Genomic DNA, 26624 nt, shown 5'->3' with positions numbered 1-26624 from the left:
GCACAGATCACAGAACATGCCTAGAAAGAACTTGCATAAAATTCAAGTCAGGCAATAAATATTGCTTTTGATAGCGTACATGATTGTCATAAAATATATCTCTGGCTGGAAAAGAAGACCCCCTCGCTATGCCTGCACAGTGATCACAACTAAGGAAGCTATACCTGGAATCACTGTGCATAGAGAGGTGCTAGTGACACCAAAACTCACAAGGCAAGCTGGTGACGAGGATGTCAATCTGGCAAAGGAGGGTTCTTGATTAGGGGTGAAGGAATTCCCACCGAACTAATTCTAGCTAATTAGTATTTAGCAAACTATGTACTGTAGGTTGTTTTGGGACATATTCCAATATATCTTGACACCAAGGACATTTTTGTTATGCAGATACAAATCTTCAAACTATGTTCATGGCAATTTCAGATATTTTGAGGATCAAGAAGATTTGCTCTAATGCATGTACTTATAACATCAGATAAAAAATAGTCTAATATGATGGAATACAACTTAATCTAACCAGAAAAGTTTGCGTTTTTGGACAAATGGTTGAAAGAAAGTTTTGTGCACCCAACTGTCAGATATTGCAAATGGTGTCATTTGTGTTACAGCTCTGAAGCCCACAAAGCGCTGAACTCAGGAGGAAGACGTGCACGGCTTTTGCATGAGCTCTTGCATAGAGCAGTGTACAGGCTCTTAGAGTTTCTGCTGTGCCAGTATACCATTCTGTGAGTATACTCATGTAGAAATGTAGCACTTCTCCCTGCTGAGCAGCGCTCATCAAAGTAGTTTTTAGAGTTGCCGATAGTTGCCTCAGTCAGGACCTTTATTCTTTTTGACTGCAGTATGTGTAATAGAGTAGAACATATTTTTTTTAAAAAAAGCATACACATAAAAAATAAGTAAACCTTAAGGATTACACTGAATTTTTTTTAAAGAATGCTGCAACAGATTTTGCTCCAAAATTGGCATAAACATTGCTTAACCCCTTAGTGACAGAGCCAATTTGGTACTTAATGACCGAGCCAATTTTTACAATTCTGACCACTGTCACTTTATGAGGTTATATCTCTAGAACGCTTCAACGGATCCTGCTGATTCTGAGAATGTTTTTTTCGTGACATATTGTACTTCATGTTAGTGGTAACACTTCTTCGATACTACTTGTGATTATTTATGAAAAAAATGGAAATATGGCGAAAATTTTATATGTCACAAAAAATAGTTAATAAATAACATTTCCCACATGTCTATTTTACATCAGCACAATTTTAGAAACAAATATTTTTTTGTTAGGGAGTTATAAGGGTTAAAAGTTGACCAGCAATTTCTCATTTTTACAACACCATTTTTTTAGGGACCACAGCACATTTGAAGTCATTTTGAGGGGTCTAAATCAGGGGTCCCCAACTCCAGTCCTCAAGTCCTCAAGTCTTGCCCAGGTAATAATTGCATCACCTGTGCAATGCAAAGGAAATCCTGAAAATATGACCTGTTGGTGGGCCTTGAGGACTGGAGTTGGGGACCCCTGGTCTAAATGATAGAAAATAACAAAATGTGACACCATTCTAAAAACTGCACCCCTCAAGGTTCTCAAAACCACATTCAAGAAGTTTAGTAACCCTTTACGTGCTTCACAGGAACTGAAACAATGTGGAAGGAAAAAATGAACATTTAACTTTTTTTTGCAAACATTGTAATTCAGAACCATTTTTCACATGTGTAAAAACAGAAATGTAACCATAAATTTTGTTAAGCAATTTCTCCTGAACACACCAATACCCCATATGTGGGGGTAAACCACTTTTTGGGCGCACTGCAGAACTTGGAAGTGAAGGAGCGCCATTTGACTTTTTCAATGCAGAATTGGCTGGAATTGAGATCGGACGCCATGTCACGTTTAGAGAGCGCCTGATGTGCCTAAACAGTGGAAACTCCCCACAAGTGACACCGTTTTGGAACCTAGACCCCTTAAGGAACTTATCTAGATGTGTGGTGAGCACTTTGAACCCCCAAGTGCTTTATAGAAATTTATAACGTAGAGCCGTGAAAATAAAAAATCGCATTTGTTTACACAAAAATGATTTTTTGCCCACAAATTCTTATTTTCATAAGGGTAACAGGAGAAATTAGACCACAAAAGTTGTTGTGAAATTTCTCCTGAATACGTCGATACCCCATATGGCGTGGCCGCGACCAATCACAAGCCGCTAAGTCTTTGAAAGCCATTAACGCGCTCATTTTTAAAAATGAGCGCGTTAATAGCTTGCGGTGACGTCGCGGCTTGTGATTGGTCGCGGCCACGCGACCAATCACAAGCCGCTACGTCTTTGAAAGCCATTAACGCGCTCATTTTTAAAAATGAGCGCGTTAATAGCTTGCGGTGACGTCGCGGCTTGTGATTGGTCGCGGCCACGCGACCAATCACAAGCCGCTACGTCTTTGAAAGCCATTAACGCGCTCATTTTTAAAAATGAGCGCGTTAATAGCTTGCGGTGACGTCGCGGCTTGTGATTGGTCGCGTGGCGGTCACATGGGCGGCCCGCGACCAATCAGAAGCCGGGACGTGATTCTCAGGTCCTAAAAGCGCTGATTTTGAACAACGAAGCCTGCCGGTTACCCGCGCTGAGTCCAGGGGCCGCCGGAGAGGTAAATATATCAATATTTTTTATTTTAATTCTTTATTTTACACATCTCTATGTATCCGATACCGATACCCGATACCACAAAAGTATCGGATCTCAGTATCGGAATTCCGATACCGCAAGTATCGGCCGATACCCGATACTTGCGGTATCGGAATTCTCAACACTAGTGGTAAAACTCATCAAAATACGATGGCATCTTGTAGGGGGGATAACATTTAGTAAGATCAGGAAATTATCTTTGGATCTGACCTATTTGTACATACTCAATTAGAGATTAGCGAATCCGAACTTTAAAGTTCGGGGTTCGTGTCCTGAACTCCAAACATGGACTTCTCCCATAAGTTCGTTTTAACCCTCCGTCACATACAATATTCGGACTAACGAGTTCACATACAATGTGCCTGTCAGGCGCCTGCTGGAAAAATACCTATAATATCTAATGTTTGCAATTTCAGTGCTCTAAAAGTGATCAGTGACCTTCATAGGGATGTAATAAAAGAGACTACACACAATCAGTTGCAAAAAAAAACATTTACTTAACATAAAACTAATAACTATGAAATACAAACTTTTCAAACCTCCCGCCAAATAGTCCCCAGTTCGACTCTCTCAAAAAAATGTACAAAGAAAATTTTTGAACACAAACTTAATTTTAAGGTACCTTAAGTAGTATTAAAAACATATTCAATCAGAAGTAGATGCTGAGGTTTCCCCAGAAAAGTCACACTTGCAGAGCAAATAGCAAGAATTACACACCATTTTTGCATGTGTCAGGCAAATTGCTTTATGACATTTGAGACATTCATAATTTGAAAGCCTTCTGGTTCCGCTTTCCGTTTGGCAGGTGGTGCATCTCCTTCTTTTGTGAGGTGGTGCAGATGGTGACTTTTCACCATCATCTTCTGGGCGGAACCTTTTGAGCTGAACTTGAAGGCGAGAGGGGATACCGATTGTTTTCACGCTTCTCCTGCGTAGCTCTCCAAGTACTAGTTCATGGGCCAATTTTTTCAGATACAATCGTCTACGGAGTGGTTCAAGCTTGTTTTCAAGATAAATTACTTGTGAATTTATACCACCCAAATTCAACATAGCAAAAAATATGGCCATTGGCCAGCGTTTGATGTTTCTGCTGACGTTGAAAGTGGAGCACATCTGATCTGCTGTATCCACACCCCCTTTGGTGGCATTGTAAAATGTAATTATCTCCGGGTTTTTTTCTGCCCCAGTCCCAGGATCGATGGCAGCGTCATCATGAAGCGTTGATAGAAGAAGTACGATTTTTTTGGCATGTGGTACATAGGAAACTAAAGCCTTTCCATTATGGAATGCAAACATACTGCTGTACTGTTGTCTCTCTTTCACACTTACAAACTGTGGCGGCAATTCCCTTTTGTTTTTTTCTTACAGTTCCCACATATGACAGCTTCTGAATTTTCAGATAATCAATCAGATCACAACTTGTAAACCAATTGTCAGCTGTAATATTGCGACCCGATCCAAATAAGGGTTCAGCCAGTCTTTTTACAACATCAATGGGTTTGTTGCTCACACAGTAAGGACCTTCTGGTTGTTTTCCTGCATAAACTTCCAGGTTGTAAGTGCAGGTCTTACTGGCATCAACAAGGGCATAAATTTTTATTCCATATTTGTTTGGCTTTGATGGAATATATTGACGAAAGGCACATCTACCACGAAAACCAGGGAGCATTTCGTCAATAGTGAGATTCTCTCCAGGGTAATAACTTTGTTTACAGTATACAACAAATCTTTGAAATATATCACGAATTGGAGCAAGTCGGTCATGTGTTTTGCGTTCGGTTCGGGTAGTTCTGTCGTCAAACCGAAGGCAACGAATTCGAATCTTGAATCTGTTTATGGACATAACAAGGCTAAATTTTTCAACTCCATCCCCATCTTTACCCCAAAGTTCCTCCAAACTTTGTCTATTTGCCCTATAAGCTCCTGCAAGGTACAGTAATCCAAAAAAAGCACGCAGTTCTATTTCATCTGTGGGCTTGATGGTTCTGTTGCAGATGTACTTGTCCTTTATAATGTCTATATATTGGTTGGTATATGTGACAATAGAGTCCAGAATGTCATCTGTAAATATACTGTTCCAGCATTCAACTGCAGTTTTTGCATTACGTGCAGTTCCTATTACTGCAGGAAGGTGAGTAATAATGTTTAAAGGTTCCCTACGTTTTTTCTGGAATGGCTTCTTGTTCCATTTAGTATTTTTATCTTTTCCAATATAATATGATCCAACTTCTTCATCCTCACCACTGTCACCATCTTGCTCTGTTTCAGAATCCAGGACACATTCTTCCACCTCATCATGAGAATCAATCTCACTTTCCTCTCCTAAATCCTCATTCAGTGTGAGGTCTCTATCATCTAACAGCATGTTTGTTACTTCCTCAACATCAAGTTGTTTGGATAAATTGTACATTTTCCTCTCCATTTCAGCAGATAATCTGAAGCAAGAGAAGGAATATGTTAGGGAACTACTGTATATGCCTGAGCAGCACACTTTCTTTTATAAAATCTCCCTTATTTCTATGAAATATCCTCACATTTTGTGCTATACATTCATAAAACAAGCTAAATAAACTATTGTGATGAATAAAAACATAAAATACCAACCTTACTGAATGGGACGTATTCACATACAATGAGCCTGAGAGATCTGTGCAGCTATATCCTCTCCCCTGAAGCTCTGAAATCCAACTGTGATATCAGGTTTCACAGACCTTCAAGAGACAGGAGACTACCTGGAGGGCGGGGGTTTCCTCACAATCTGGTGAGGAAGGAGAAATGAAAGAAAAAGAGAAGCGCCTGTCAGATCAGTTGTATGTGACGGAGGGTTAATGTTCAGAGTTCTGGGGGAAGTTAGGGAGGAGAGAGAGAGAGAGAGAGAATGAGAATTTTCCAGTTACAAAATTCAAGTCCCTAAACATTTCAATAGGGTTCAGGGTCTTGTTCAAGTTCGGGTAAACTTCTGGAAACTGAACCGAACTTTCGATATAAAATTTGATCGGATACAAGAACCCAAACTTCTACAGGTCTGCTCATCCCTATACTTAATGCTGCTCTTCAAAATCTTTGTAATGGTCGCAATGTGAAGCGCAATCTATGGTCACCCAGTCACCCTCCGTTTATTATAGTATCTCTGACAATTTTGCGTGTAGTTCTCCACCCACGATAATATCTTTTATATTTTTCTATGTCTTCCTATGTATGTAGGAGAGATTTCGACACCAGGGTAAGAATGCATATATTCACGGCGAAGGTTAGAAATACAAGATCCTCCTTCTAAGGTTTCCATTCATTGCAACAGACAGAGCCGCCATGAAGAAAACAGCTGTAATAATAAGCTAAAACATGCATTTAGAAAATTATCTAATGCTAAAATCTTACAAAGAGTAAATGGAAATATGCTTTAAATCACGACTCTAATTTTGATAGCTCGAATTTACTGTTCATTTAATCCACAAATACAACAAATGTATCCAAATTAAAAACACTGATTTAAACACTGATGAAACCAGTTTTCCCTTTACCACGGCACTTCTTAAAAGAAACCAGATGCAGAGCCCTGCGCCATGTAGCTTCAGATGTGATGAAAGTTATTTAGCAGTCTTTTCTGGAGTATTAAGAGAGGTCAATTAATTTCCTTGCATTTTTATACGGAGTTGTCTTGAAGGACGATAGTTTGTAATATAACTTTCACACTTCCTTGATGAAATATTAGTTCAATAAAATACATGACGGCATGACAAGCGAGTTCATTGGGGTCACACATGTGGATTACAACTCACTGTGATCTGGATTTAAGCATTAATGTATCCCATATTAAGCAACTCGTGTAGCAAACATATTGCGAACAAGGAGGTGTTCAAGAAAAGTTCATATTCTCCTGGGTTGGGGCTGCTAATAGTAAATTACAGCAGTCTTCCTAATAAGCCATTTTCGCCTTACCTGTGGTCCCAACCAAAAAATAAACAACTTTAGAAAATGTTGAGCTATAAGCATGAATCATGTAAGTGCTGCAATAAATCGGCCAGTATTAGAGGGAACTAACTGTTGATCAGTAGAAAAGACCTTTCAGCTGTGATTGCCGGGTATTGCAGACCACAGGATGCCAGTGTAATTTTCTGCATGAACCATTCTCCTAAGATGGATTATACTGAGCCTTCTGAAGCGCACGGCACAACTAATACCTCAAATCTCTTTGAATTGCTTGAATGAGAATAAGAATTGAGCTGCAGAGAAATATCTGAGGTTGCAGCCAGTACACACTCATTATTAACCAGTGGCACATATAGTACATGAAGTCAGGTTGATATTAAATTAAAGGAACTCGTTTCTTTGACCTCAGTTGGGCAACACTGTGTTAGTGACTGACCATAATGATCTTATCCACGTGAAATTTCCAAGTGCATGGACTTTGTATGCTGACACAAGGCAAAGTGGTGTTATATGGTGAAACTATTAGGTACTATGTTGTTTTCTAGCAGCAATGTCTCTGGGGAGAATACATCTGTAATATAATTTTCAGTGCAATTGTCACAATTTAATGAATTCTTATGGGATCAGTGAGAAAATGAACTCTCTGTGTGCCCCTATAAAATAAATTGAAAGTACACAAAGTCACATAATGGGTGCGTAGTATCATACTGGAGCTATGTCACAAATTCACAAAGCATGAATCAAAAATATAGCATATAATGTTTCAAGGCCTATGGACACTTCTTTGTTAGTGTCATGATTCCTCTGCTCTGTGTGTCACGGAAGCAGTGAGCAGTTGTCCAATCTAGTGCAGGGGCATGCTGAGCTGTCAGTATTTTGAGAAACATCTCAGTCATCCAATATAGTGCAGGGGTTTGCTGAGCTGTCAGTATTTTGATAGACAGCTCAGCTGTCCAAACTGAAACTGGGAGATGCTGAGCTTCCTTCAGGTTTTCCCTGTTCTTAGTGATTATGCAGCTACTTAGCTAAACTATTGGAATGCCTGCCAGGTCATACATGTGGTATTTGATCAGGGATGACCGACGCTGCTGGGATGGTATGGCTGGGGCGATGTTATGGCAGCTGGGATGGTATGGCTGAGTCCCCAGGGTTCCCAGTGTAGTAGATAAAGATGGTAGCTGGTGTAGAAAGACACATAGGACATAAGTTGCAGTCTCTTTACTGTAGAATTCAGGCAGCCACAGTCCAGGGTACCGGATCACAGGTGCTGGTATGGTGCGGCTGGCTTGGAAACACGTCTGGAATCCCCCTAACCAGGTGGAGTTGGAAGTTCCCCCTAACCAGGTGGAGTTCCTTCTAGCGCAGTGATGTAATCCCTTGCTGCCTTAGGCCTCACACATGGTTCTCACTTTTTCTCTGTCCCCCTTTAGGTAGGACATTATCCCGCATGGCAGGTAATGCGAGCCTTTTTACAGAGTCTCTATCATGACACGAGCTCTATGTGTTACTGTGCCTTTGGGTGTTAATGGTGGACAGGTGACTTGCAATCTGCTGTCCGTCGGTTTCTGCCATGGAGCATGAAGTTACCCCCACAACCTCGGTCTTCCGGCTATCGGCACCTGCACTTCAGCATGGTGGAATCTCAGTTGCAACTTCTCTCGCCAGCTCTTCACTCTCTTTTGCTCCTTCCTCTTTCATGCTCTCTACAAACTGTTTTGCCCTTTCTTTCCTTTACAGGAGCTGCAGCACCACATGTGGCTGCATGGCCCCTCAGTCTTCCTTACTCCTCTCCTCTCACAGACTCTCTCTGTCTGCTCCCTCTGACAGACTGCTCTCTTTCCCTATCTCTTACAGACTGACTAACTCTCCCTCCAGCCAGAATATATATAGGGGAGCCACCCATTAGCTGGAACAGAGATTCCCCTTCTGGCCTGGAGTAGGAACATGTTGAATGTTTGTTATACCTGATAAAGGGATCCTTCCTCGCTTCCAAGTATGACATCACTCTCCCCAGGAGGAAAGCATTGCCACTGTAACAACCAGTTACCTGGGGTGTTACACTATCAGTTCCAAGTCTCTGTGAATCATAGCACTTGCTTGGTGGGGCATGTTTGCGTTGTATTCCTATGTTCTGTTTGTTGATTTATTGATGCCTGAACTTGGACCTCGTTCTGACCATCTGTTTGCCTGGCTATTTTGCTCTAATCCGCTGTCTTCCTAGTATTTTTACCTTAGACCCTGACTTGACTATACCCATGTCTTTCTTCGGTTGTTTTCAATGTGCTCTCTTGGTATCTCACGACGGAACATTTGACTACCCTGCCTCATGGCTTGTCCGTGAGTAGTGACTAGTGTCACAGTTAGTTATTATGTTGAGTTAAAAAAGGAGCAGTAAGATTCAGGCTATAATACTTAATTCATTTTCAGATCAACTTACTTCTAGCTACACACTTACTGCATATGGATGGGTCCTTCAATTAATAAATGCTGGATATGAGTTCAATGCATTCAGAATGTTGCTGCCCTCATTAGCTCTTTTTCTGTACTGCTTTCCCTTTCAAACACAGCCACTGACACTCCCCCCAACCAACACAGATATCTATTCTGTCTGTATGGGTATGTGATTTTGCCCACCAACTATAGATTTTCTACAAATGCTGATATAGAAAACTTAAAAGCATTTGTACACACATTGTGTGACGTGGTTACCTCAATATGAAGTACCTCAGTGGTGGTGCTACACAGATGCACTTGAGAGCAGCTAAGAGTAGAAGAGCATTGGCTCTACAGTACCTGTAAACCAGCACAACAGCTATTTACATGAGTTTTACAGTCTCTTCATTTGCGAAAGAGTAGAATTTTTTAATTTTTCATTTTTTAGTCACCATTATGCCTTACAGATATTAAGTTGATATATGACTTAACAAAAGTTAACTCAGTAGTAGTGTTGAGCATTCCGATACCGCAAGTATCGGGTATCGGCCGATACTTGCGGTATCGGAATTCCGATACCGAGATCCGATATTTTTGTGATATCGGGTATCGGTATCGGAAGTGTAAAATAAAGAATTAAAATAAAAAATATTGTTATATTCACCTCTCCGGCGGCCCCTGGACATCAGCGGGAGGATCCGGCGTCCGGCACGGCTTCTTTCTTCAAAATGCGCGCCTTCAGGACCTGTGGAATGACGTCCCGGCTTCTGATTGGTCGCGTGCCGCCCATGTGACCGCCACGCGACCAATCAGAAGCCGCGACGTCATTCCTCAGCTAAAGTCCTAGAATGAGCGCCTTCTAGGACCTGAGGAATGACGTCGCGGCTTCTGATTGGTCGCGTGGCGGTCACATGGGCGGCACGCGACCAATCAGAAGCCGGGACGTCATTCCACAGGTCCTGAAGGCGCGCATTTTGAAGAAAGAAGCCGTGCCGGACGCCGGATCCTCCCGCTGATGTCCAGGGGCCGCCGGAGAGGTGAATATAACAATATTTTTTATTTTAATTCTTTATTTTACACTTTAATATGGATCCCAGGGCCTGAAGGAGAGTTTCCTCTCCTTCAGACCCTGGGATCCATGAGGATACATTCCGATACTTGATGTCCCATTGACTTGTATTGGTATCGGATATCGGTATCGGCGATATCCGATATTTTTCGGGTATCGGCCGATACTATCCGATACCGATACTTTCAAGTATCGGACGGTATCGCTCAACACTACTCAGTAGGTGTCAAATATTTTGATTTCTAAAAAAATGGAGAGGCTAAATTAAAAACAAAATAAAAAATAAAAATATTTTATTTAATTATGCAGCAACTATTATATCTTGTGGCAAGCTCAGCATGAAAAATTTGTTGAAAGATCCTCTGGTGGGGAATAAAAAATGGCACACAGCACTCCATGCAAAATATTTGCACTGTGCATCACCTTCTTACATAGAATACATTAAGTCTTAACCCGACAACATCTGAATCAAAGGATACATAAATCCCTCACGAGCAGATACTAAAACAGTTACAGAACGCACATCAAGCTTCCTAAATAATAAATAAAAACTCCAAGTCCTATTCTCTTGTCCCTTTTAAATTTCTTAATACAAAGAGAAAGGAGAAGAGTAGGAACATTTTACCACACTGGAGACGTTTTAAACTAAATAGGAAAAGATTTTAAATAACGTAATAAAAGTGAAGTTCCATCTTTTATTAACATTGCTCTATACTATGCAAATGTTGATTCCGGTATATTTTTAATATGTCTTCAGCTGTCTGTTTAACATATTGGCATCTATAAAAATTACTAAGAAAGATTCCATTAATACCCAATAGATATTTTAGAAATGTAAAAGCTACAGTATCTAAAAACCTTTTATCTGCAACCTAATAGTTGCAAGCCTAATAGTTTTCCATCATCTTATAAGATTTGATTTTACAATAATTTTCTGATTTACAACTAAAATTTTTTTCTGGTGATCCCATTGGATTTTACACATATTTACGTGCAGTCATGCACAGCATACATGTACCACACTTTTTGGTCTATAAGATGCACCGGACCATAAGACGCACCCTAAATTTTCAGAAAGAAAATGGGGAAAAAAATTAATGTGTCAAATGGGGGTCTGTCTCACAGTCCTAAATTCAGCTTACCCAGGGGGATCGACAGCACTGGTGAAGTGGAGTCACAGGGGGTGTTTGGTGGTCCGACGATGATATGACCCAGATTGGTGGGCAGTTCCGTCGGTGCTCGGCGGTGCAGGGGGCTACGGCAACATTTTGTGAAAGCCCAGAGCCCTCGTACATCCATTGCTGCGATGAGTTGGTCTCTGGGAAATCCCATCCCAGTTTGTTGCTGCAGGTTTTGGTGGTGCTCGGTGGTGCAGAGGGGCTATGGCCTTTTGTGAAAGCCCCCGCACTTCTGTCTGGTATCTGCTCTATTCATTGTTCATGGAACTATTGGAAATAGCTGAGCATAGCGCTCATTAGCTCTATAGATAATAGTAACATAGTATTTGAGGTTGAAGGAAGACTTCATTAACAGTAAAGAAATTTACAAAGACAGACTGGTACAGAGGGGAGAGAAACTTATCCTTGTGCACTCATATTCTTCGGGATAATGGGAAAAAGACAGGAGGTCATTGTGCTGCAGCACTGGTGGTGGTGAGGCGGCAGCTCTGGTGGTGGTGAGGCAGCAGCTTGGGTGGTTGGTGAGGTGGCAGCTCGGGTGGTTGGTGAGGTGGCAGCTCTGGCTGTGGTGGCACGGCAGCTCGGGTGGTTGGTGGGGCAGCAGCGTCTCGGGTGGTTGGTGGGGTGGCAGCTCGGGTGGTTGGTGAGGCAGCAGCTCGGTTGGTTGGTGAGGCGGCAGAATGGTTATTGCAGGCTGTAGGCTTTCCTGAAGAGATGGGTTTTCAGGTTCCGTCTGAAGGATCCGAGGGTGGTGGATAATCAGACATGTTGAGGGGTGGAATTCCAGAGGATGGGGGATATTCAGGAGAAATCTTGGAGGCGGTTGTGTGAGGAATGAATAAGTGTGGCGGGGAGTAGGAGGTCTTGGGAGGATCCAAGATTACGTGAGGGAAGATAGCGGGAGATTAGTTCAGAGATATAGGGAGGGTACAGGTTGTGGATGGCTTTGTAGATCAGTGTTAGTAGTTTGAACTGGATTCGTTGGGAAATTGGGAGCCAGTGGAGGGATTTGCAGAGGGGTGAAGCAGGGGAGTAGCGAGGAGAGAGGTGGATTAGCCGAGCAGCCGAGTTATGGACAGACTAGAGTGGTGCAACGGAGTTAGCGGGGAGGCCACAGAGGATGGTGTTGCAGTAATCGAGACAGGAGATGTTGAGGGCATGCACAAGAGTTTTATTAGATTGTGGGCTGAGGAAGGGACGGATTATAGCAATATTTTCAAATTGGAGGTTACAGGAAGTGGCAAGAGTTTGGACGTGCGGCTTGAAGGACAGGGCAAAATCGAGAGTTCCCACAGCTATCTGGCAGCCTTGCACCACGGACCTGGGCATTAAGCGCTCTTTCATTTGCAACTGAGTTTCTCCGTCTCATGAGCTCATTCTCTCCTTGCTTTACCCAGCAGGTTCTTCAATATATATCCTTGGTAGCAGGCCTCCACTATTCTGATGCCATTTAGCTCAGATGAGCGTTCCTTCACATCCAGTTCATGTTAAAGAATGTTCGGATGAAGGTCCTATGATGGACCGAAAACGTTCAATTTAATCTCTTTGATGCCTGGATGCACAATGAAAAAGGAACTTCTTTTCTTCTGACACCGAGTGCCAAGTTTGTTAACGCAGTATGAAAATTGTAAATTCACACTGAAGGCATCAAAACTATGATTTAACACATGTGAAATTATATACTTAACAAAAAGTGTGAAACAACTGAAAATATGTCCCATATTCTAGGTTCTTCAAAGTAGCCACCTTTTGATTTGATGACTGCTTTGCACACTCTTGACATTCTCTTGATGAGCTTCAAGAGGTAGTCACCGGAAATGGTCTTCCAACAATCTTGAAGGAGTTCCCAGAGATGCTTAGCACTTGTTGGCCCTTTTGGCTTCACTCTGCGGTCCAGCTCACCCCAAACCATCTCGATTGGGTTCAGGTCTGGTGACTGTGGAGGCCAGGTCATCTGGCGTAGCACCCCATCACTCTCCTTCTTGGTCAAGTAGCCCTTACACAGCCTGGTGGTGTGTTTGAGGTCATTGTCCTGTTGAAAAATAAATGATGGTCAAACTAAACGCAAACTGGGTGGAATATCATGCCCGTGACTACCTCTTGAAGCTCTTCAAGAGAATGCCAAGAGTGTGCAAAGCAGTCATCAAAGCAAAAGGTGGCTACTTTGAAGTACCTAGAATATAAGACACGATTTCAGTTGTTTCAAGCTTTTTTGTTAAGTATATAATTCCACATGTGTTAATTCATAGTTTTGATGCCTTCAGTGTGAATGTACAATTTTCATAGTCATGAAAATACACAAAAATCTTTAAATGAGGTGTGTCCAAACTTTTGGTCTGTACTGTATATACATGTATATAATATTTATTTAGTTATAACAGTAAAAAAGACAGCATTCCACAGTATTGCTTTAACGTAACACCATCAACATCCTGCTGTGATTGGGATGCCAGATATTTCATAACGTGCTCCTCTTTACAAATACACTTGCCAATTTTCACCTGCATTTGTAGTACTATTTGTCGGACAGCTGGTGCCACTTGTGGTAGTGCTTCAGCTGCTGTTAACAGCTCCCACATTTCTAGTTGTGATGTCAGATTTTTTCTTTTCTACTACACAGATTTTTTGTAGTTGCCACTTTTACAATACATTTAGTGCAACACTCTTATTAAATTTTGACAATATTTTAAACACTAAAGATTGAATCCTTGCCAGAAAGAACCTATAAAAAATAATAAGTAAGTAGATACAGTACATGCAGGGAAAGTAAAATGTGAAAGCAGGCCACAGTATAGGCGGAGAGTGTATGGTTGTAAAAATGGACTAGTAAATTAAGTGTGCAAAAACAGAGATGCTTATGTAAATGTCAAATTTTTTCCCATTTTTTTTTTAGCAAAATTCACCTGCGTTACCTAAATTAATGTAATAAGAAGTGCTAGGTAAGTATACAAAAAGAAAGTATCTACAACAAGGCGTTGTATTAGTATGGCATGTATATATGTTAAATTTGATAGTAAAATTGATATGCAAAAAAATCCTTGCAACACGCATACTTTGTGAAATAGACAGTTACAATTAATTTGATTTTAGTGAATTTTCTATTATATTTTTGAAAAACAATTACTCTACCTTTCACCAACACAATTGTAAATGCAAAGACACACTACTTTCACCTGCGCTTTTGATTAGCAAACACACTATTATCCTGTAAAAATATTGTGCAGGCTTGTGCTACTTTCTAGTGCATTATGAATGTAAAAAATGTTTCATTGTAATTCAATTGCAGCACAACAGATGCGAGCTAAACCATATAATTGATCAACTACTCTGGGCCTGAGGCCGGGATCACACTCCAGAGCAGAGCGTGCGGCCGCATAGCTACACATGGAGCCGCACGCTCCGCTCTGGAGTGCAGGCGCCAGAGCTTGGATTTCACATGCGAGACACGGACGTGTTTCTCGCATGTGTGATCCCGGCCTTAGTCTGGCACTCCTGATATTTCTCTCGTACCCCTATCAATTGAATTTATGTATTATTCACAAACTTCTACACACATCTTTTTTATTGCTGCAGTTGTCCAATACTGTATGCTAATGTGCACTCAGCATTAAAGCCAGCTGTTAGAGCCCGGGTGTGGTTTCACAGCTGCACACTATGCAAGGAGAGGTGACAAGTGCTGTACCCCTATGACTGCAAGCCTGAAATTGCTGGGATGAATAAAGCTGATTTCCTCCCAGCAGCAGCCTTTTAGTGAGAGCACTAAGCAGCTTCTGAACATTATTAACTTGCAGATTAACCCCATATTTGTACTTTAATAGCATTTTTGCATGACAGGTTCCCTTTTAATGAAATGAGTGTTTTGATTTTTTTTGTCCATCTGCAGAATAAATTTGTATCTGCATTAAAGGGATTGTCCACTACTAGGACAACGCCTCTTCATTCTGAATGTTTGCCCCCCTTAAAATAATAACACATATCGGTACTCATTTTCCCATAACAACGTCACATGGGCCCCTCTGCACAATAAGCTCTGGCATTGTTGTCTACACCTTTGAACGTATTGGTAATGAAGAGCAAGCAAGTGAACAGCCAGCCGCAGCTCTACTGATTATGGCCCCAACAGTGCTCACAGGACCTTTCAATACTGTAGTTTAGAAATTCTTTTGAACCAATTCCATCTGTATGCTTTGCAATGATAACGTTGCAAAGGTCATAAGACAGTTCACTAGTTTTACCCATCATGAGATGTTTCTTGTGTGGCACCTTGGTAATGAGACACCTTTTTATCTTGATTGTGTTCAATACTTTTTCTCTATGTCAGTTCTCAGTATTACACATAAGTTATTTATGGTCCCTTTGCCTGTGTGGATAATATGGGCTATTACCAACGTCTGGAGAGGGATTCATGTCAATAGCACCTTTAGAAACATATTTACTCAGAAAATTGTTGAAGTGCTCAATATTTATTTCATCTGCTGTACATATATCTACTATATAATTGTCTAAGGGTCACTTCGGTCTGTCTGTCTGTCTTTCTGTCACGGATATTCATTGGTCGTGGCCTCTGTCTGTCATGGAATCCAAGTCGTTGATTGGTCGTGGCAAAACGCCCACGACCATTACCACAACCAATCAGCGACGGGCACAGTCCAGAAGAAAATGGCCGCTCCTTACTCCCCGCAGTCACTGCCCGCACCGTACTCCCCTTCCGGTCACCGCTCACACAGGGTTAATGCCGGTGGTAATGGACCGCGTTATGCCGCGGGTAACGCACTCTGTTACCGCCACTATTAACCCTGTGTGTCCCCAACTTTTTACTATTGATGTTTTTTAAATGTAATGTTAAAAATAATAAAAAAAACCTGCTATACTCACCCTCCGTTGTCCGCCATCTTCCATTCCCAGCGATGCAGCGATGCATTGCAAAATTACCCAGAAGACTTAGCAGTCTCGTGAGAACAGAAGATGGCGGCAGCCGCGCGCATATCGCCGGAGCTTCGGTGGATCCCAGGAGGTGAGTATACAACTATTTTTTATTTTAATTATTTTTTTAACAGGGATATGGTGTCCACACTGCTATATACTACGTGGGCTGTGTTCGATACCGCATGACTGTTATATACTACATAGGCAGTGTTATATACTCCGTGGGCTGTTATATACTCAGTGGGCTGTGCTATATATTACGTGGCCACTGTATATACTGCGTGGGCAGTGTTATATACTACGTGGCTGGGCAGTATACTACGTGGCTCTGTGCTGTATACTACGTGACTGGGAAATATACTACGTGGCTCTGTGCTGTATACTACGTTACTGGGCAATATAATATATACACTATATACAATATACTACGTGGCTGGGCAATATACTACATGGCTGGGCAATATACTATGTGGCTGTGCAATATACTACGTGACTGGGCAATATACTACGTGGGCTGTGCAATATACTACGTGGCTGGGCAATATACCTCGTGACTGGGCAATATACTACGTGGGCTGTGCAATATACTACGTGGCTGGGCAATATACCTCGTGACTGGGCAATATATTACATAGCTGGGCAATATACTACATGGGCTGTGCAATTTACTGCGTGGCTGGGCAATATACTATGTGACTGGGTAATATACTACGTGGCTGTGCAATATACTAAGTGACAGGGCAATATACTAGATAGCTGGGCAATATACTACGTGGGCTGTGCAATATACTACATGGCTGGGCAATATACTACGTGGCTGGGCAATATACTACGTGGCTGAGCAATATACTACGTGACTGGGCAATATACTCCGTAGCTGGGCAATATACTACGTGGCTGGGCAATATACTACGTGACTGGGCAATATACTATGTGGCTGGGCAATATACTACGTGGCTGTGCAATATATTACTTGACTGGGCAATATACTACGATGCTGGGCAATATACTACGTAACTGGGCAATATACTACGTGGACATGCACATTCTAGAATACATCTAGTGTGTATATATATTTATATATATATATATATGTATATATATATATATATATATATATATATATATATATGGATTTCACTAGTGAAGAAGAGACCAATTTGTTTCTGATTAATTCAATCCACTAAGTCAGCAAATTTTGCCTCAGAGTTGGACCAGAGGATGAAGATATCATCAATATACCTTTCCCATACCCATAAGATAATGGACAGGGTGTATTGTTTAAGATCCTCTGAAAAACCAATCTGATCCTTCCGTCAACCAATGAGTAGATTGGCAAAACTGGAAACACAGGGACTGTAGGACAAGCTGCAGGTGATAAAAATATTCACCAAATGTGTAGAAATTCTTCGTCAAAATGAAGTGGAGCAATCTGTTAAGAAAGCTATTGTGTTCCATATATCATATCATATATTGGATCCCCCTCGTCTTCAGATGATATTGCACCACTTCACACCCTTGTGCATGAGAGATGGAGGTGTACAAGGCATCCACATTAAGGCAAGCCAGAAAGATGGCATTTCAACTCCTTCAAGCTTTTGTAACATATCCATAGTGACCCTGACAAAGGAGGGTAGGACCCTGACAAAGGTCTGTAAAATTCTATCCACATTGACACTGATATTCTGTGTCAGGCACCATATTCCTGATATAATTGGGCATCCTTTATTGACTGATACCTTATGTATTTTGAGAAGCTGCGAATCTGCAAATGATCCACAGGCAGATAATCAAATTTCCTTTTGTCTATAAAACCTTTTTTTGACATTTTTTATTCTCCTGGTATCAATTTAAGTTCCTCTCTATTAACTGGAAGAGAGCTGTGATCAAGCTTCTTATAATATTTCTGATCACTAAGGATTTCCAAACACATCTTGTATTGGTCACTGCCTAAGATCACAAGGTCCCCCCCTTTCCTTGGTGGCTTGATTTTAATAGCATTTTTTGATGTTTGAGAATGTATGGCTTGAAAAAGATCAGGTGTCAAGTTTCATCGCTAAATGGATTCACATGATATCTTCTCCAATTTCTGAAATCTTGCTGTGGCAAGCTCCACAAAAAGATCATATCGCCCACAGTGGGGTACTTGTGCTCTGTTTCTTTAAATCAGTGAAAGGACATTTGCCTTCTTCACGTTTCCCTCTTCCAAAAGCTGCATCAATTTTGAAAATTCTGAAAATTTGGATTCTTGAAGATTCAGCGCTTCGCATTGTTGCCTGCTAAGATTTTTATAGAACTTGCTCCATTTTAGCTTGCGCACAAATAGATTGATAATGTTATTAGTATTCTGTGTCATGATGTCACGACTGCTTATTATTGCTTTGTGGATCTTGTCTGTATTCTGTAGGAAAGGAATACTCCTGATCCAGTAATCCTATTAGATCCCAGGTGATTTTTGGATCATGTAAATCTCTTACAGTTTCCCATAGAATGACCTCATGGGTGAGAGAGGCTGCTACCTGATCTTAAGGCTTGGAAATTTGTCTTTCCCTCACAGTCAGAAAATTTACCTTCGATGATGAAATCTCTTTTGGGGATCCCTACAGTGATTAATCAGAAAATTAAAAGTCCTGTTGTCTTTACATTCTGAAAGATCACTGGTGAATTGACTGTAGTTTCTTTTCTTAATAGAACTTTGCAGTTTTTTGGGAGCATCATGGTGTGGGGATGGTTTTCAGCATATGGCACTAGAAAACTTCTTGCAAATGCAGGAAAGATGAATGGAAAAATGTAAGGAGACATTCTTGATAAAATCTGCTGCCATCTACCAGGATGATGAAGATCAAATGAGGGTGGACATTTCAGCAAAGCAATGATCCCAAACATTCATCCAAGGAAACTCTCAATTGGTTACAGAGAAATAAGATAAAGCTGCTAGAATGGCCCAGCCAATCACCTAACATTAATCCAATAGAAAATGTATGCAATGAACTAGTTTTGAGTTGAAAGAAGAAGTGCACAGAACCTTCAGAATTTGAAGACAGTTTGTGTGGAAGAATGAGACAAAATCACACCGAACAATTAAGGCTAGGTTCACAGTGCGTTAGTGGGTATCCGCTAATGGAATCCGTTACATAGCGCCACTAACACAATGCAACGGATCCGTTAGCGCACCCATTGACCGCAATGTAACACATCCCTAACGCATGCCATTTTTGGCATGCGTTAGCAATGCTCCGTTATTTTGTGACGGACCTCGAATGCTGTCTGCAGCATTTTTGGGTCCGTTCTCGCTAGCGCAGATCAGGCATCTGCACTAGTGCGATCGCTAAATGCGATCCCTTTTTGGACATTGCGTTAACTAATGCAATATGAACCTTTTACACTTAATTTAAATTTTTGCACATTAAAAGTTTAATTTGTTTGCCTGTGTGGAGTGGATGGGTGGTTACCAGCATCTGGAAAGAATTTTATGTCATTCGCACCCTTAGAAATATATTTATGTGGCACCCCAGGAGTCCAGGTACCACAGTAGTGCTGTCTTCCTCTCGGGTAAGATAGTGCTATGTCCAGAGGCATGTGAGATTTCCTTTGGTAGGTTTACACACACAACACCTTCCACTTCCAGGCCAGGAGGGGGAGCTCCAAGCCCTGTTTTAGGGCAGCTTCCCTGAATATAGACCTTGGTTTTGAGGCAGAGCAAGCTCAGTTAGTTTTAGGAGTCTGTGTGCGAGGACAGACAGGAGGGGACCACAGAGGAAAGTAAGAGCTCAATCAGGCCACAAGCAGGTGTCTGCAGAGCTATAGCGCAAAGAGCTGGGAACCGGAAGCCCGAGGCTCACATGGACTCTAAGTCACTGAGCAAAACCGGAGGGCATTGTACTACCAAAACTTTGCCCACAATTACCTGTGGCACAGCAGCACTGAGGAGCCCGGAGTCACAAAGAACGGACCCCAGAACCTGTGGCTCGAGCTGCCTGCCATACAGGTACCTGTCCTAGGACAGAAGGACGATTAAAGACCTTGTTGAGACACTTAGTGGCAGCAGGGACTTAGAGTCAGAAAGCGCAGAGTGGTAGGCTCCCACCTGACTTACCCAGGGAACTTGCTTGTCTCTGGACTTCTCTGTCTGCCCTGTGATCTGGTGCTCTGGATTGTGGAAGATGAAGTCTTCAGTAAAGGTAAAGAGACTGCAACCTTGTGTCCTCATTCTTCTCTGTGCCACCATCCACCATCTACACACCGGGAGCCCTGGGGATACACTTCACCTGTGGGAAGTTATACCATCTAGCTGTCATAACATCACCCCAGCGGACCCCTTAAAGCAGCGTCGGTCCCCACTGACCGAATACCACAGGTGGCATCACGAACATAAACTTTACCCCTTTAAAGACCTTTCCCTTTTATACGGACGTCGCAGCCACGTGACATCCCCCTTTGAGCCAAGCAGACCCTGTACCGAGTACCCCCTTGCCCTGACGGGACGCTCCATTTACCTAGAAAATTGGTGATGTGTTCAATACTTATTTCACCCGCTGAATATGCACACGTGGTCAAAATTGTTGGTACACCTCGTTTAAAGGAATACACATCATGTCACCAAACAGCGCAGTGAGTATCTGTAGCCCTACATACGGGCCCACTCACTGATTCCAAGATTGTAGACACCTATGATGCTAGTTAGTGGACACACTTTGATTTAACATGTCCCTTTTGTCACATTATTTTCAGGGGTACCAGCATGTCTGTCAAGGCCTATTTCATGAGTTTTATTTATTTTTCTTTTTATTCTGTGGAAGCATGGTTGAAAAGCAATGTCTGACTTTCATTTTTTCTTTTTCATACATCTTTTATTTATTATTACTTTTGTCCGATTCAAGTTATTTCTCTGACCATTGTGGGTTTTTCTGTCTTTAAACGAGGGGCACCAACAATTTTGACGACGTGTAACAAAAATTGGCCACTTCATGTGTACAAGCACATGATATAAATATATATTCCCTAAATTATAAATGAGTTAATCATCATAATTGATATATTAGAATTTTTTATTGGTTTATATCCCTCAAAATAAGATTCCTAATCAAAAATATTTTTGGATCTAGGAAAAATGATACAGATAACTTTAGTGCAGGTTTATTTGTTTATTTATCTGTGAGATTGTTATCCTGTAGCTTGCCTAAATGATGTATCAAGAGCTTGAGGTCTACCATATCAACGCAGTAAAATAACATATGTTATTCAACAGAAAATACAAACATGGCTTTAGTGGTGTAAAAAATACCCATTAAATCCTAAATCTGTATTATCACATTGTATCTGCTCAGTTGAAAAGATAGGTAAATGTCGCAAACGGTGATACTGTTTTTGTTCTGAGAACTGCATGCTCCCAAGCATCTGTTTTGAGATCTATATAATATCAATCATACACTCCCTAACATGAGTCCTGTCTACCCACTTAATAAAAGTGCCAAGACAGAGATACTGGAGATGTTCTACATCATAGAAAGCACGGATTATTAAGACCCCACCCCCACTCTTGTACTGATTCCTCTGTGCCTGGATGCTATCATGCGGGCACAGTTGCCGCATCAATATATCATTCTATATCTGAGCAGCAGACATTTCTAATAATATCTGCCAGGAACAAGTATTATAGAGACAAGATATTACACTGACTGCTTTCCTAAGGCTGAGGCACATATAATGCCAAAATATAGCGAGAGTGAATGATTTGCTAGGCAACAAAACCTTTGAGTTGGCTACACATTGCTAAAATTGACTGTCAAATCTCTTCCGCAGAGAAAATAAATATTTCTATGGGAACCTGTAAAATGTTCTTTTGTATACAGCAGTAGTCGAAAACGTAAAATATTGAGAAAACACTTATTTTTACCACCATTCCGTAATAACTGGAAAGGTTTCAGATTTCTGTATAAAGTGCAACGGTTTCTAATAAAACAAATAAGCAATGAACAATAACAAGCCAAAACTTTACAGCCATTATTTATATTTTCCATTAAGAGACAGTGCTTATGCCTGGATTTATAGGGCCTTGGATCCAAATAACTGGCCCTCTTATAAAGTTATATTGGCCTCTCGCGGTGCATGTAATGTATAAATCATCATCTGACAGCTACATTGCAGAGAAGTGAAATAATTAAAGAGTCCTGGTTTTAAAGGTTGAAGGTAGACACGAGTCCATCAAGTTCAACCTATAGTCTAGCATATTGATCCAGAGGAAGGCAAACACCCCGTGGTTCAGATACTAATTGCCCCATAATATGGGGGAAAAATATCTTCCCAACTCCACATACGGCAATCTTACTAGTTCCCTGGATCAACGTCCAATCACAGACTCTAGTACCCATAACCTTTAATATTATATCTTTCAATAATGGGATCCAGGCCCTCCTGGAACTTTGGTAGTGAATTAACCCTTACATTATATGGAAGAGGGTTCCAAAGACTCATTGCTCTTACAGTAAAGAATCGCCTTCTGTGATTATGATTAACGCCTTTATGAAATGTCCATTTTTCATTTTTTTCATTTTAGTTTTTTCCTCCCCTTCTTTCAAGAGCCATAACTTTGTATTTTTAAATCAATATAAACACATGAGGGCTTCGTTTTTGAATGATATCATTCAATCTACCACATAATGTACTGGATAACAGGAAAAAATTCAAAGTGTGTTGAAATTGCAAAATAAGTGCAATTTCACAATTGCCTTTTTTATTTGCCATGTACACTATATGGTAAAACTGAGCTGACCTAATGATTCTTTGGTCAGTAAGAGTAAGAAGATACCAAACAAGTATAGTGTTTTTTGTTTGAGTGGTAACAAAAACAGATATTTGCAAGAAAAAAAAGTGCTTTTGTTGCCATTTTGCAAGACCTGAAAAGTTTTTTTGGAATTACATCGAATCTTTACAATCCATTTCGTACCTGCTCATTACTTTTTAATTTGAATAACTGTTTATCAATAAAATACTCACTTAGTCTACATCTTTTGGATCCATTTTTCATTCCATCTAGACTTTCTCGACCAGCAGCTCCCAGGGCTCATTTTTATCCTCCAGGCTTCATTTATACTGTCATTCAAGAGCAACACAAAATCATCAATTTAAAAATTGTCCTGCTATATTTGGGCAATGGGCATACATTTAATTAACTCACCCCTAATGTGATGGCTAGAACTGCTTCTCTTTAATGAGGCGTATGATGTTAGATGGTGATGATTAGAGATAAGTGAACTTGTTCTGAAAAAATATGCCAATCTCAAGTTCGGAACGAACCATGCATATTCGAATTCCCAAACATCTTCCTCAAATTCAGCAAAATTTGGCCAAAGTTCAGAAAATGATTGAGTCTCCACTAATGCTTTTGTTAGGACTTTGGCTAGGAGAGTGGTGCTGTATGATGAGTTGGGGGGACTTGTTTGATGAGGTGAGAGGATGGGGAGGCAGGGGATGGCTGGCACTTTTCAGCCTGGGGGGCAATCACAAGGTTGTGGCCCTCGAATTGTGGTGGCCCACCTCCACCCTGCTTATCTCTGGCCACTGCATTAAAGCAGCAGGGATAAGCTTTAAATACAGACTGGTATATAGAAATGGGAACAGAACAGAGCTTGCTGCATAGATATGGGAGCAGAACCAAGCTTACTGCCTACATAGTGTAACAGAAGCAAGCTGACTACATAGACACGAGAACGGAACCAAGATTACTAAGTAGATAAGGGAACTGAAAAGAGCTTACATGCGGATTCACCTGCGTTCAAAAGCCGGCAGCTCTTTGGACACAGCAGACATGTGCTGCGTCCAAAGCTGCCAATTACTGAACTTCTACACATACCCATAAAGTGGACCTGACCACTGATACCTGCTGTGTGACCCATGGGCAGCACATATCAGCAGGGCCGGTTTTAGACAAAGTGGGGCCCTAGGCAAAAGTTTAAAGTGGGGCCCCAAATGCTAACATTGCCAAATCACACAGACATTTAGGTTACATTAAATGAGCAGGATGTGGATACAGTTGGTGGAGGGGCCTGGAGCCAGTGCTCGCACTGTAGCCCCCATATTTAGGGGCCTTATATCAGCCAATGGGTCTGCCACTATTAGCTGTATGCAGGGTCAGAAAAGATTGGGGGCCCAAGCCCAAAGACAAAGAGTTGCCCCCTTAACCCCCTCTTAATTTTTTTTAACACTGCAGATAACACAGTCATGACTCTCTGAGTACAGATAATGTATTAGATGTGACCTGCAGTCCTATGTAACACCAGAGATATCAGTGATAACTCACTGAGTACAGATAATGTATTAGATGTGACCTGCAGTCCTAGGTAACACCAGAGATAGCAGTGATATCTCTCTGAGAACAGATAACGTAGTAGATGTCACCTGCAGTCCTATGTAACACCACAGATAGCCATAGCGTTTCAGAGTAAGACTATGTTCACATGCAGCATTTTTTCAGTAGCCAAAACCTTTTCTTTTGGCAGTAAAAATGTTGCATTCCAAAACACCTGTTTTCAGCTTGTTTTGTGGTGTTCTTCACACTTTTTTCAGCTTTTTTGGAGTGAGGATGTTTGCTTTGTCTACAGTATGTTTTAGGCCACAATCACACGTTGAGTATTTAGTCAGTATTTCACATCAGTATGTATAAGCCAAAACCAGGAGGGTGAGAAATACAGAAGTGGTGACGTGGTTCTCATTGTTCCACTGCGGTTTCTGCATTACAAATACTGATGTGAAATACTGACCAAATACTGAACATGTGAACGAGACCTAATAGTTTAATTCACCAAATAGTCCGGTTCACTATGTATTGATTTAGGCACTTAAAGCACTTAAAAAATTGCAGCGAAAAATGCCGTTGCAATGTCTGCAGCTTTTTTTTTTAATTCTTTCATGGCTTTCTATGGGTGAAAACACCCTGAAAGAAATGACACGCTACAGATTGAAAAAGTGCTACAGTTCTGAAATCCAGTCAGAAAAAAAACAAGCGCATGAAGGAGATTTCGGAAATCTCATATGTTTTGCTGGCACTTTAAAAAGCAGCTTTTGGCCATGTTCGTGTGCAACTTTTTCTTCTGCAAATAAGAAGTTTAGAGCATTTTACAGTACAAGCAAAAACTGAGATTTTCAGAAATCTCCTGCGCACCCTTTTATTTTCTCCTGACTGAATTTCACAACTGCATTTTTTTTAAATCTGCAGCATGCCACTTCTTTCAGCAATTTTTTTCACCGTAGAAAGCAATGAAAAAGTTTAAAAAATGCTGCAAATGTCACAACGTTGTTCTTCGCTGCATTTTTTGGTGAATAAAACTAAATTTATTAAACATGTACTGTAGTCAAAATACATACTGTAAAAAAACAAACAGCAAAAGCTCTAAGGGTATGTGCCCACAATCAGTAAACGCTGCGGGTCGGCTGCTGTGTACTCGTGCAGCGCCCAACTCGCAGCGGCCAGACGTTACAGTATAGTGGATATGATTTCAAGAAATTCCATCTCTACTATGCATGCACTGAAACCCACACCTCCCCCGCAGAGACGGACATGCAGCGCGTCTCTCCAGACCACAGCATGTCAATTTATCTTGCGTAGATGCGAGTCTCCACAAGAGAAATCTCACCCGTGCAATGTACAGGATGCGGTGATTCTGCACGGTTTAATAGATACATGCGGAATCACCTGTGTTCAAAAGATGGCAGCATTTTGTATGCAGCACATGTCAGCAGCGTCTAAAGGGCTGCCATTTTCGGGTCGTCTGCACATACTTTAAAAAAAAAATGGGTGTTTTGAAAGCAGTGTTTTTACTGCCAAGAGAGCAGGCTTTGGCTGCAAAAAAAAAGCACCAAAAACACTGATTCCTATGCACACCTATACTATATATGTGTATGGTTTACCCTTATTATTTCACATGGGAATTCAATTATTTCTATATCATAAATACACTAATTCAGCAGAAAATATTCCTGTCTTGTGTCATCCAGACAGTAGTGACAGGAGGTCGACCTGTCAGATTACAAGCAAAGATTTAGTGACTGTGGTCAGAGCCCATGCTGATGGCTGCTGTATGTGACCTGTGAAACCTGATCCTACAGCAATCAGCACAGAGCTCCAAGACCACAGTCAAGGGGGTTTGCGAGAGATGCTCCGGGACTACAGAGCAATACACAGCATTATTCACTGCTGTACACCCTTCGGGCATTTCATAAAGGGGCTACAGATGCAGGGGGCCCCATTTGTAGGTGGGGGACCCAGGCATGTGCCTGGTGTGCCTGCCCCAAACGCCGGTCCTGCATATCTGGCACCGGCTGTATGATCTAAACCAGGTATGTTTGTCTCTGAAAGGCTGTGGTGTCACAGAGAAAAACATGTCTGACTTCTCCCCTCCTGCTGCCAAT

This window comes from Ranitomeya imitator, chromosome 4 (genome assembly GCF_032444005.1).
Source record: "Ranitomeya imitator isolate aRanImi1 chromosome 4, aRanImi1.pri, whole genome shotgun sequence".
NCBI classification, from domain to species: domain Eukaryota; kingdom Metazoa; phylum Chordata; class Amphibia; order Anura; family Dendrobatidae; genus Ranitomeya; species Ranitomeya imitator.
This window is presented reverse-complemented; position numbering follows the sequence as displayed.